This window comes from Lynx rufus, unplaced genomic scaffold (assembly GCF_022079265.1).
Source record: "Lynx rufus isolate CCGP_SWC_20201006 ecotype Redwood Valley unplaced genomic scaffold, mLynRuf1.p SCAF_3, whole genome shotgun sequence".
Lineage (NCBI taxonomy): Eukaryota > Metazoa > Chordata > Mammalia > Carnivora > Felidae > Lynx > Lynx rufus.
In genome coordinates, this window is record NW_025814845.1 from 120710033 (window position 1) to 120722659 (window position 12627).

Here is a 12627-nt window from a genome sequence, read left to right on the forward strand (position 1 = left end):
AAATGTTACATTAGGGCCAACTGTTCTTGGTTGTTGGCTTTAATTTTTAAAGAATATCTCCTAAATAAACTCTAAACACAGCATGTCTTCAAATCCAGCTTATACTTCCTACAAGGTGGTAATAAGACTGATCCTCATGTCCTACAAAATCAGGTTTTATTAAGTTCAAGATGCCATACATCTTTCTTGTGACAAGAAAAAGGACACCTTAGAAATATTTTCAAAAATCACATACATTTTGAAGCCAAGTGTTTCTGATCAACATTCTGATTAGTCAAAAATTAAATTTGCCCAGAATTGCATATCTAGCTATTCTAGATAACTGAAGTAAAAATAACCTGTATTGCTTTTTGATTAAAATCATAATAATGCATACTAATTGTAGAAATAATTTAATGGTAAGGTGTGGATGTTTCAAAAATATTTAAGAAAATTGATCTAATTTACATTTTAATTTTTTGAGTAGTATATTCATTATAGATCAAATTCAAAAGGTACAAAAAAGAACATGGTGGAAAGTCTCTATCTCCCCCACCATCCAGTTTCCCTCCTCAAATATAATCAATGTTATCAATTTTTTATATACTCTTTCACACATACTATACACATATATAAGCAAATGCATAATTCTTTTTTCCCCTCTACACAAATAATGGCATATGATAAAGAGCTCTACACTTTGCTTTTCTTTTTTACTTAAATTATCTGAAAGATTCTTCCATATCAATAATAATAATAATTAATAATAACAGCAGCAGCAAATACCGATATCACATTCACTATGTGCCAGGTACATTCTAAGCATTTTATATGATTATATCATGTAATGTTTATTTAACTCATATAGTAACTCAGTTAACCTAAGCAGCTCCCACATTTTTTAAAGGTTATACAATATCTCACTGTCTGGAAATGTAATAATTATTTAACCAAACCCCTATAGGATACTTAGACTGTTTCCAATGTTTTCCTATTACAAATAACACTGCAGTAAACATCTACCTATCTAAAATCTTCAAATGCATATCAGTATTTCTGGAGGATAGACTTCTAGGAATAGAACCCTGGGTCATTTGAATTTTTAATTTGATAAATATTGCCAATTTCTCCTCCAAAATGCATCCTCACCAATAATGTACGAGAACATATATTCCTTTATGTAACCAGTAAAACTTGTGATATTCTGAAATCTTTATACTAGATTTTGAAGACTTAGTATAAAAACATTAAATATCTCTATTTAATAATTTATTATATACTGATTATATATTAAAATAATTTTGGATATATGGAGATGAAATAAATTATGAAAATTGTATCTTTTTAAATTTTAATAGGGGTACTGGATAGTTTTAAATTACATACGGGGTTTGCTAGATTTCTCTTGGATAGCACTTCTCTGTACTCATGCTAAAATGAAATCATTCTTTTAAGTATTTGCTAACCTGATAGGTAAAAACTTATTATTTCAAACTTTCATTGATCATTTATATTTCTTCTTATAGAAAACACCTATTCATAACCTCCTATATTTTCATTGCACTTTGGTCCCTTTATTGATTTATAACTCTTTTACTATTATGGATATTAACCCTATGTCTGTTCCATGTGATTCAAATATGCTCTCCACAGTCTGAGATTTATATCTTAAATCTTCATATGCTGCATTTACAGTATACACTATTGAATAAGAAAGGTTCTTCCAGGGGCGCCTGGGTGGCTTGGTCGGTTAAGCGTCCGACTTCGGCTCAGGTCATGATCTCACGGTCCGTGAGTTCGAGCCCCGCGTCAGGCTCTGTGTTGATAGCTCAGAGCCTGGAGCCTGTTTCAGATTCTGTGTCTCCCTCTCTCTCTGCCCCTCCCCTGTTCATGCTCTGTCTCTCTCTGTCTCAAAAATAAATAAACGTTAAAAAAAATTTTTTTTTAAATCAAAAAAGAAAGGTTCTTCCAGAGAAAATAATTTTTGCATTAAATTCTGAAGTACTAGTAAGAGTTAACTAGGTAAACAGGTAGAAGGGCAAGGTTAAAAACCATTCAATAAAGAGAAAAACACATAATGGCACAGAAAAGGAAAAGTGGAATCTACAGGAAACAAAGGTAGCTTTTGGTAGCTAAGGCTACACATTGGGTTGCATCAGGAAATGAACCAGAGACATATGAAAGGAGTCAGATCATACAGACTCTTATGTACTAAGATATGAAGTATAAATTATCTTGAAAAATATGCCAACCTACACAAGAATTTTTAATAGGTAAGTTATATGATCAGGAAATAATCAGATCAGAATCTTCAGATAGATTCTTCATTGCCAGGGAGGGAGAAACCCATCCTAAGTAATCAAAACTCCAAGTGATGATGGTCTGAATTCAGACAGTGACCAAGATAAATGTTAAAAAATAGCTTCCTATTGCACCAAAGAAAATCTTAAAATATAAAAACTGGGTTCTCCATTACTCACTCTGTAACTCTTAGATCTGTGCTGTGCAATATGGTGGCGACTAGCTGCATGAAACTATTGAAGAAATATGGCTAGTTCAACTTGAGATTTGCTATAAGTGCAAAATATATATTGGTTGAAGACTAGTATGAAATGCAAACCATCTCACTAATAATAAGTCTAGTTATCTTGAACTAAAAACATATTATTACATTGGGGTGCCTGGGTGGCTCAGTCAGTTAAGCATCCAACTTCGGCTCAGGTCACAATCTTGCAGTTTGTGGGTTCGAGCCCTGCACGGGACTCTGTGCTGATGGCTCGAAGCCTGCAGCCTGCTTCAGGTTCTGTATCTCCCTCTCTCTCTGCCCCTCCCCCACTCGTGCTCTGTCTCTCTCTCTCTCTCAAAAATGAATAAACATTAAAAATTAAAAAAAAAACAAAAACCATATTATTACAATTAGTTGCACCCATTTCTTTACCCTTTTTAATGTAGGTACTAGAAAATTTAAGTTACACATGCAACTTGCATTATATGTCTTTTGGACCATACTGCCTTAGACCATGCTTCTTTCTTTACATGTTATTTCTAAGCCTAATTCAGAATATTCAGTTCTGCAAATTATAAGATAAAAAGTTGTTTTGGTACTAACATAAAGAGTTCTTAAGTTCTAAATCCCTTTTTCTTCTTGTCAGTTTATGAGTTCCCTAAAAGAGGATAACTCAATTACAGGACTCTTCCTTAAGAGCTCCACCGTTAAATGTTCTATTGATTAAAAGACCTTTTGTCACATATTTTATTTTAGCTATTTGGATAGTTTTTCTTTCTCTTTCATTTCACAATTTTACAAGTGTGTGCTCAAAGAATTTCACAAAATGGTGTTTTTTCTTAACAAGTAAAATAAACATTAAACAAAAAACCTGAATAACTTATCCAGAATAAGAGGATGTCCTGTAACTCAAAACTAGTCATTTTAAGTGTCTTTCTAATTGATATTGCTTATGAAACTCTAACAGTATAACTAAGTAGGTACACTCTCATCAAGAATTAATCAGTCTAAGTCTTTACCTCTGGAATACTAAGTATGATTATCAGCTTCTAGTTCTTCAAAATATGTCTCACAAACAGAACCTCTTACAAGCATCTGTTTATGTGCCAGTGCCATAGCTCATAGAGTAAGCTTCTTTTCCAAAGCTTCCCATTCAGCGTTGTATCTGGATTCTTTTTAGTCCAAACAAAAGAACCAAAAGACAGACCTGTGATAACTGCTTTGATAGGTATCATGATAATGCACTCAAACAATATTATCCAGAAAAAAACCTTCATATGATGTAGTGATTCATAAGTCGGTGGTTCATAGTATGGTCCCTGGACCAGCAGCATCACTGCTATCTGGGAACTTATTAGGAAATCTAAACCTACTGCATCAGAAACTTTCAGCATTAACCTGTTTAAGAGTCGGTATTTTAATAAATCCTGTAAGTGATTACTAGGCATGCTAAAATTTTAGAACTTTTATGGCAAGTCTACTCAACTTGGGCACTACTGATAGTGTGCACTGGATAATTCTTTCAGGAGCAGGGGCTATCCTGTGCATTATAAAATATTTAGCAGCATCTCTGGCCTCTACTATTTGTCAGTCACAATCTTCCCCCCAAACCAGCAGGTGTATCAATCAAAAACATCTGCAGATATTACCAAATGTATCCCTAGGGGGTAAAATCATCCCCAGGTGAGAACCACTGCTCTAAGGAAAAGAAAACTAGCATTCACCTGTGGTTACTGTTATTGTTTAGTAAATATCTACTCTTCTCTACCCATCCTCCAGGAGAACAAAATGATTCTGCACTCCAGTCATAGTGGAGCTTAATCATGACTTGTTTTGGTCAACACAATGTAAATGAATGTGACACAAGCAGAGGTTTTAAATGTGCTGGCAAGGTCTAACTTGGCACCCTTCTAAATGTTGGCACCCCACTAAGACATTGTGCCTGAACACATGGAGCAGGCCTAGACCCAAGTCACAGCCTACAGCCAAGCCATAGCCAAGCAAAAAATAAATTTTGTTATAATATGCCACTGAGAGATTAGGCTTGTTTGTCACAGACCATTAGTGCAGCAAGAGCTGACTAACACAACATCAATAGATGAGATACATTTGAGTAGCCCAGTTTAGATTGCCTCTAGGAGTAAAACAGCCATTTTCACCTCAAGCATATCTTTTAACACAAATCCTTCCACGTTTGCCAGGGTGCTATTATAACTGGGGCATATGTGTTGACTCTGAAGACACAAAGATAGAAACACGTGGTCTCTGCGGAATTCATTTATCTAATGCACTATCTATGCTGTGACTATTTACATCTATATCTTTTAACACAAATCCTTCCACGTTTGCCAGGGTGCTATTATAACTGGGGCATATGTGTTGACTCTGAAGACACAAAGATAGATAACACGTGGTCTCTGTGGAATTCATTTATCTAATGCACTATCTATGCTGTGACTATTTACATCTAAACTAATTAAAAATAAATAAAACTTAAAATGATTTTTCAATAACACTAGTCTCATTTAAAGTATTCAACAGAGAGGTGCCTCAGTGGCTCAGTCAGTTGAGTGTCTGACTCTTGATGTGGCTTAGGCCGTGATCCCAAGGTTGTGGGATCGAGCCCCACATCAGTCTCCTTGTTGAGCATGGAGCCTGCATGAGATATCTCTCTCTCTCTCTCTCTCTCTCTCTTTTTTTCTCTCTGCCCCTCCCCCCTGCTCATGCTCCCACTCGCTCTCTCCCTCTCTCTCAAATAGAATAATAAATAAAAAATAAAGTACTCGATAGCTACACATAACTAGCAGCTACCTCCCTGTACAGTCCAATATGTTCCACTGGCCAGCACTGAGGAACTGAAGCAGATAAATTACAATATAAAGAGTTAAGTGCTATAATAAAGAGATGAAGAAAAAAAAACACAAAAAGGGGTGGCTAAACAACATGCTACTAAACCACCAATAGGTCAACAAAGAAATCAAAGAGGAAATTTAAAAATACCAGGAGACAAAGGAAAATGGAAATGCAACAGTTCAAATATTTGGGACGCAGCAAAACCAATTCTAAAAGGGAAGTTTACAGAGATAAAGGCCTGCCTCCAGAAACAAGAAAAGTCTCAAATAAACAATCTAACCTTACACTTAAAGGAGCTAAAAAAGAACAACAAATAAAGCCCAAAGTTAGTAGAAGGAGAGAAATAATAAAAAGCAGAGCAGAAATAAATGAAATAGACTAAAAACACAATAGAAAAGATCAATAAAACCAAGAGCTAGTTCTCTAAAAAGATAAGCAAAATTGACAACCCTTCAGACTCATCAAAAAGGAAAAAGAGAGAAAGAGAGGGAAAGGGCTCAAATAAATAAAACCAGAAATGAAAGATGTAACAATGGACATCACAGAAATATAAAGGATTGTAAGAAACTACTATGAAAAATTATATGCCAACAAATTGGACAACCTAGAAGAAATGGATAAAATTTCTAAAAACATATTCTCTAAGACTAAATCAGGAAGAAATAGAAAATCTGAACAGACTAGTTACTCGTAATGAAATTCAAATGGTAATCAAAAAACTCCCAACAAATGAAAGTCCAGGACCAGATGGCTTCACAGACAAGTACCACCTTTTAAAGAAGAGTTAATACCTATTCTTCTCAAACTATTCCAAAATATAGAAAAGGAAAGAAAACTTCCAAATCCATTCTACAAAGCCAGCATTACCCCAAAATCAGACAAAGATGCTGCCAAAAAAGAAAAAAAAATTATAGGCCAATATCCTTGATGAATATAGATGCAAAAATTCTCAACAAAATACTAGCAAATGAAATTCAACAATATATTAAAAGAATCATTGACCACAATCAACTGAGATTTATTCTAGGGATGCAAGGATTATTTAATATCCACAAATCAATCAACATGATATACCACATTTTAAAAATGAAGGAATAGGGGATCCTCAGTGGCTTAGTCAGTTGAGTGTCTGACTTCAGTTCAGGTCATGAGTTCCTAGTCCGTGAGTTTGAGCCCTGTGTCAGGCTCTGTGCTGCCAGCTCGGAGCCTGGAGTCTGCTTTGGATTCTGTGAGTCCCTCTCTCTGCCCCTCTCCTTCACTCATATTCGGTCTCTGTCTCTCAAAAATAAATAAACGTTAAAAAAACTAAAAAAAAAAAAAAAGGATAAAAAAACATATGATCATCTCAATAGATGCATAAAAAGCATTTAACAAAGTACAACATCCATTCATGATAAAAACTCCCAACAGAGTGGGTTTAAAGGGAACACACTTCAACACAATAAAAGCTATATATGAAAAATCCATGGCTTACATCATACTCAGTGGTGAAAAACAACTTTTCCTCTAAGATCAGGAACAAGACAAAGATATCCACACTCACTTTTATTCAACAAAATACTGGAAGTCCTAGCCACAGCAACCAAATAAGAAAAAAGAAATAAAAGGCACCCAAATTGGTGAGGAAGAAGTAAAACTGCCACTATTTGTAAATGACAAGATGCTGTATATAGAACACCTTAAAGACGGCCAAAAACTATTAGAACTAATAATGGAGTCAATAAAGTTGCAATACACAAAATTAGTAAACAGAAATTTGTTGCATTAATGTACACTAATCAAAAAGTAGCAGAAAGAGAAATTAAGAAAACCATCTAATTTACAATTACATCAAAAAGAATAAAATATCTAGAAGTAAATTTAACCAAAGAGGGAAAGACCTGTACTCTGAAAACTATAAGACATTGATGAAAGAAACTGAAAACGATACAAATGGAAAGACATACCATGTTCACAGACAGAAAAAAATTGATATTGTTAAAATAGCCATACCTCCCAAAGCAGTCTACACATTCAGTGCAATTCCTATCAAAATACTAATAGTATTTTTCATTGAACTAGAACAAATAATCCTAAAATTTGTATAAAATCACAAAAAGGCCCTGAATAGCCAAAGCAATCTTGAGAAAAAACAAAGTTGGATGTATCTCAATCCCAGATTTCAAGCTATACTACAAAGCTATAATAATCAAAACAGTATGGTACTGGCACAGAAATAGACACATAGATCAATGGAACAGGACACAGAGCCTAGAAATAAACCCACATTCATATGGTCAACTAAACTATGACAAAGGAGGCAAGAATATACAGCGGGGAAAAGACAATCTCTTCAATACAGGGTATTCGGAAAACTGGACAGCTACATGAATAAGAATAAATCTGGACCACTTTCTTACACCATACTCAAAAATAAACTCAAAATGGATTAAAGACTTAAATATAAGACCTAGAACCATGAATCTCCTGAAAGAAAACATAGGCAGTGATCTCTCAGACATCAAGCCTCAGCAACACTTTTCTAGATATACCTGTTCAGGCAAGGGAAATAAAACAAAAAATAAAATATTAGGACTACATCAAAATAAAAAGCTTTTTGCACAGCAAAGGAAACCATCAACAAAACAAAAAGGCAATCTACTGAATGGGAGAAATTATTTGTAAATGATATAGCCAATAAGAAGTTAATATCCAAAATATATAGAGAACTCACACAACTCAACACCCCCCAAAACAATCTGACTAAAAAGTGGGCAGAGGGCCTAAATAGACATTTTTCCAAAGAACATTACAAAAGTTCCTCAATAAATTAAAAATAGAAATACCATATGATCCAGCTATTCCACTACTGGGTATTTACCCAAAGAAAATTAAAACACTAATTTGAAATGATGTATGTACCCCTGTGTTTATTGCACCATTACTTACAACAAAATATGGAAAGAACCTAAGTGTCCATCAATAGATGAATGAACAAGTTGTGCTATATAAGTACAATCAGTTACTTAGCCATAAAAAAAAGAATTAGATTTTGCCATTCACGACCACACAGATAGACCTGGAGGGTATTATGCTAAGTGAAATGAGACAGAGAAAGACAAATACCATATGACTTCACCTATGAATCTAAAAACAAAATAAGTGAACAAACAAACAAACAAACAGAAACAGACTCATAAAAACAGAACAAACTGGTGGTTGCCAGAAGGAGGGAAGGGGCTGCTGAGGGGTGGGCAAAATAGGTGAAGGGGATTAAGATATACAAATATCTAGTCATAAAATAAACCATGGGGATTAAAGTAAAGCATAGGGAATATAGTCAATAATATTGTAATAATGTTGCATGGTGACAGATGGTAACTACACTTATTGTAGCGAGCATCGTGTAATGTACAGAACTATCTAATCACTATGGTGTATACCTGAAATTGATATAACATTGTGTGTCAACTATACTTCGATTTAAGAAAAAAAAAAAAGAGATGAATTAACTAATTTCTTTATATACTGTCTTCTCTTGGCTTCTATCCATTATCTCCCACTCTCCTAGTTTTCCAACTAGTTCAGCGACCACTTCTCCTTTATTGCCCTTTGCACATTCTTATTCCTGCTATTCTGCCAGGCCTCAACATCTTGAAGAGCCCTGAGGCTTTACTCTTTTATTCTAAATACAATCTGTCCTTAGGTGAGTCAATCCAGTCCATAGGCTTAGAATATCATCAGTATATTGATAACCCTCAAAATTTGTATCTCCAATCTAAACCTTTCCCCAAGAGCCCCAAGCTTCTGTAGTCAATTGCCTAATAAACACCTCACTAGAATGCTGATCTAAAAACTAATGTATTTGACTCATAACTTTGTTTTCACCAAAAAAAAGTATTTATTTCCCCACACACACTATCAACTTAGGAAATACTGAATTATTCTGCCAGACACTTAAGAGTCACTCTTGAATCTTTCCTTTCCCTTAGTAAGTCATAATTTTTCCCACCTCTAAAAATACATCCCAAGCCATCATTTCTCTCCATTTTCAACCATCAGCCTAGTCAAAAACATCATCATCTGACATAAATTACTATACTAGCCTTTCTTTCCCTGGTCTTCACCATTACTCTACCACCAACCATTATTCTCAGTGGCCATGGTGATTTTATTTTTTTAAACTCTGTATCGGATCATCTCACTTTCCTGCTTTACATCTCCAGTGGTATCTCTTTGTATTTCAAATCTAAATTGTACTTCAAATCCAAATTCTACCAGAAATTCATAATCTGACCATGTCTAATTATGTCTCCAACCTCATGTCCTCCTTACCCACTATCCACTAGTCACACTAGACTTCTTTCTGAACCTCAAACATGCCAAACCATTTAGCTTAGAGCCTCTGAATTACCTGTTTCCTGTGTCAGAGAGATTCTTGTCTGAAATCTTTGCACAATGGATTCTTCCTAACATTTATATCTCAGCACAAATTTCATTTTCCATGAAAGGCCTTTCTTGATCTATTTCTTATCCTGCTGTTTTATTCTCACCAATGCACATAATGCTATTCAATGAGAAATTCACTCAATGATCACAATTGTCAGTTATAGCGTGAACTTAAAAAGATTTAAATTTAGTAACTTTTTTAAAGAAAAACAGAACTTACACCATTGAATTATGCCTCTAAAATTAATTAATAAAAGCAATGCCTTGGTAAAAGATATAAATCAAGTGGAAAATATATCCTGGAAGATGTTCACAAAATACAGCCTCACTAAATCCTTGTTTTTGTTGGCTTGTAAAGTATCAAATATAGAGTCAAACATAGAGGATGTACCTATTTTTCCCCTTAATTTTGTTTCCCAACCTGGTATGAATTTAGTGCTTACGGAATTAAATGATTAAGTTACTCTAATAAGACTCTCTTATAATGCTAGCAGCCACACAAATTTGACCTTTAGTTTTTCCAGTCTCTTGGGCAGAGACTGACAATTGTGCTGAATTGTGGAATTGTTTTGTGATGTGTCTTCAATTAAGCTGAATCTACTAAATACATTCCAATTTTAATCTGAGTGAAATATTGAACCAGTATTTCCAGAGACAGAAAAATAACTTTTCAAAGCTCTATACTACTACCACACTATAGCAGGCAAGTAAATTTGTACCTCCAACAAACTGTTATTAACATTTTGAAAGTTTATTAAAATTCTTCCATATGTCACCTCTCACCTGAATTCTTACACGTCTTTTAAACGACTTCTTTGCCGCTAACCTTGCTTCACTTCAATACATCCTCTACACTTCTCAAATATGAACAAATACTGGTTTACTCTGCTACTTAAAGTTTTTCAATGGCTGTATACAGTAAAGTGTCAACTGTTTAACAATGATCAGGCCTCTACCTAACTAGCTTTGCCTAGGCCACTTCCCTCTGTTCTAGTTTTACCTAAAATTTTTGAATGAGCTATGTTTTGTCTCAGCTGTACACCTTTGTGCATACTGTTTCTCTTGCCTTTATGTCCTTATTCGGTGAAACCCTATTCTTGCTCCATCATGTAAGATAAGCATCTCCATGAAGCCTTCCCTGATCTGTTAGGCAGAATCAATCACTTCCCTTCTCAGCCACTACTACACTGAGCCCATGCTTAGTAGAAAGCAATACGATACCACAGAACCTGACTGCCTTGAATCGCAGGATTCCCACTAATCACATGATCACTATCAAATTACTTAATCTTTCTGTACTATCATTTCCTCATTTGGAAAATGATAAAAATAACAGCAGATACTGCATATACACATAAAGTACTTAAAACATTTAGTAAATGCTAAATAAAAGTTATAAATTATTATACTGTAAAATAATGCCTAGTTTAAAGCTATAATTCCTCCATTAGATTGTAAACTCCTTGATAGCCAGGGTTCTATGCTTTTTATCTTTTACTCTCTAACAGTGTTATAGATTTCAGCAATTGTCTGCTGCCTAAAAATGAAAAATACCTGACCATAGCATAGCAAAAGCTAAACAATTAACCTTCTCATTAATTGCTATCTCATTAATAAAGAGTAGTCATTCTTTTTTTTTATGTTTATTTATTTTAGAGACAGACAGAGCACAAGTGGGGGAAGGGCAGAGAGAGTCAGAGACAGAATCTGAAGCTGGCTGCAGGCTCTGAGCTGTCAGCACAGAGCTTGACGCGAGGTGTGAACCCACGAACCATGAGATCATGACCTGAGCTGAAGTCAGACACTCAACCGACTGAGCCACCCAGGCACCCCAGTCAGTCATTCTTTATGTATAATCATACAATGGTATTTCACTGATGGGCCCAAAGGTGATGGAAGTAAAATGTATGACACAAAACTGATGAACTGCATCACTTTTGTACCTAACACATTTTGTAGCAATCCCACCACTCTCCTGGCAGTGTTAGCTATTGTTCTCTTCTGTACCTCCAAGATGTCAGAGCAGTGGGGCATCTTCAGGGAGCCAGGTATGTGTTGCCCTCCGCAAAATTCATAGCATAAAAGGATGTGAATGGACATTGATTTATACCCTATTATTGACACAGTAAGCCACCAGTTTGAATTATGCTACTAGGTCAAGCAATGGGAAGTGTTCGATTTGAGCAAATTCACAGAACTATTTGATACTATGAAGAATATTAGAAACTTCTGAAGCAGTCCAGGATGTAGGAAGCTGGAAAAAGGCATCACTCCCATTCAAACAAGAAGAAGCTAGATAAATTACAAACTCATAATTTTCCTCAAAAACATGAGAGCTTGAAACAACACAGCAACCCAAAAGCCTAAAACCCAAGAAGGGGCAACTCTCAGCCTCAGGAGAGAAAGGATATATAGCTTTTCCCAACTGTGGTAGAGCATGGGAGGAAGGAACAATGACCAAACACATGAGACATAAGGCAGAACTTTAACAAATTGCTAAAGGCCAAGTGTGGGCTAGCATAAAAGTACAGCAATCTTGGTAGTCCCAAATATAAAGTGAACTCACACTGACCCTCAGACTCTTTTTCCAAGGGCCTTCACCACATATATAAGAGAGCAGGAGACTAGAAAGGCTACTTCAATGGTTGCCTGAAGAAGGGAAGTGACCACCACTGCAGGAAAAGCAAAAAGCCCCACCCTCCCTGCCAAACCCTTCTCTCCAACAGAACAGAGGACTTAAGCTGCTAAGGAATGAGCATCAAACCTACTGACTCCAGGACAGATAAGACCCATCCTTGCAGGGAGAAGATTAAAAGAAAAAATCCTCCATGCCTGGGGTAGAGGCAAGAAACAGTCCTTCC

General features: G+C 35.4%; 1 protein-coding gene across 2 annotated transcripts in view; it reads right to left on the reverse strand.

The window, feature by feature from the left end:
- ANAPC10 (anaphase promoting complex subunit 10) overlaps nucleotides 1-12627 on the reverse strand; it is a 107500-nt gene that overhangs the window by 82246 nt on the left and 12627 nt on the right. The window lies entirely within an intron of this gene.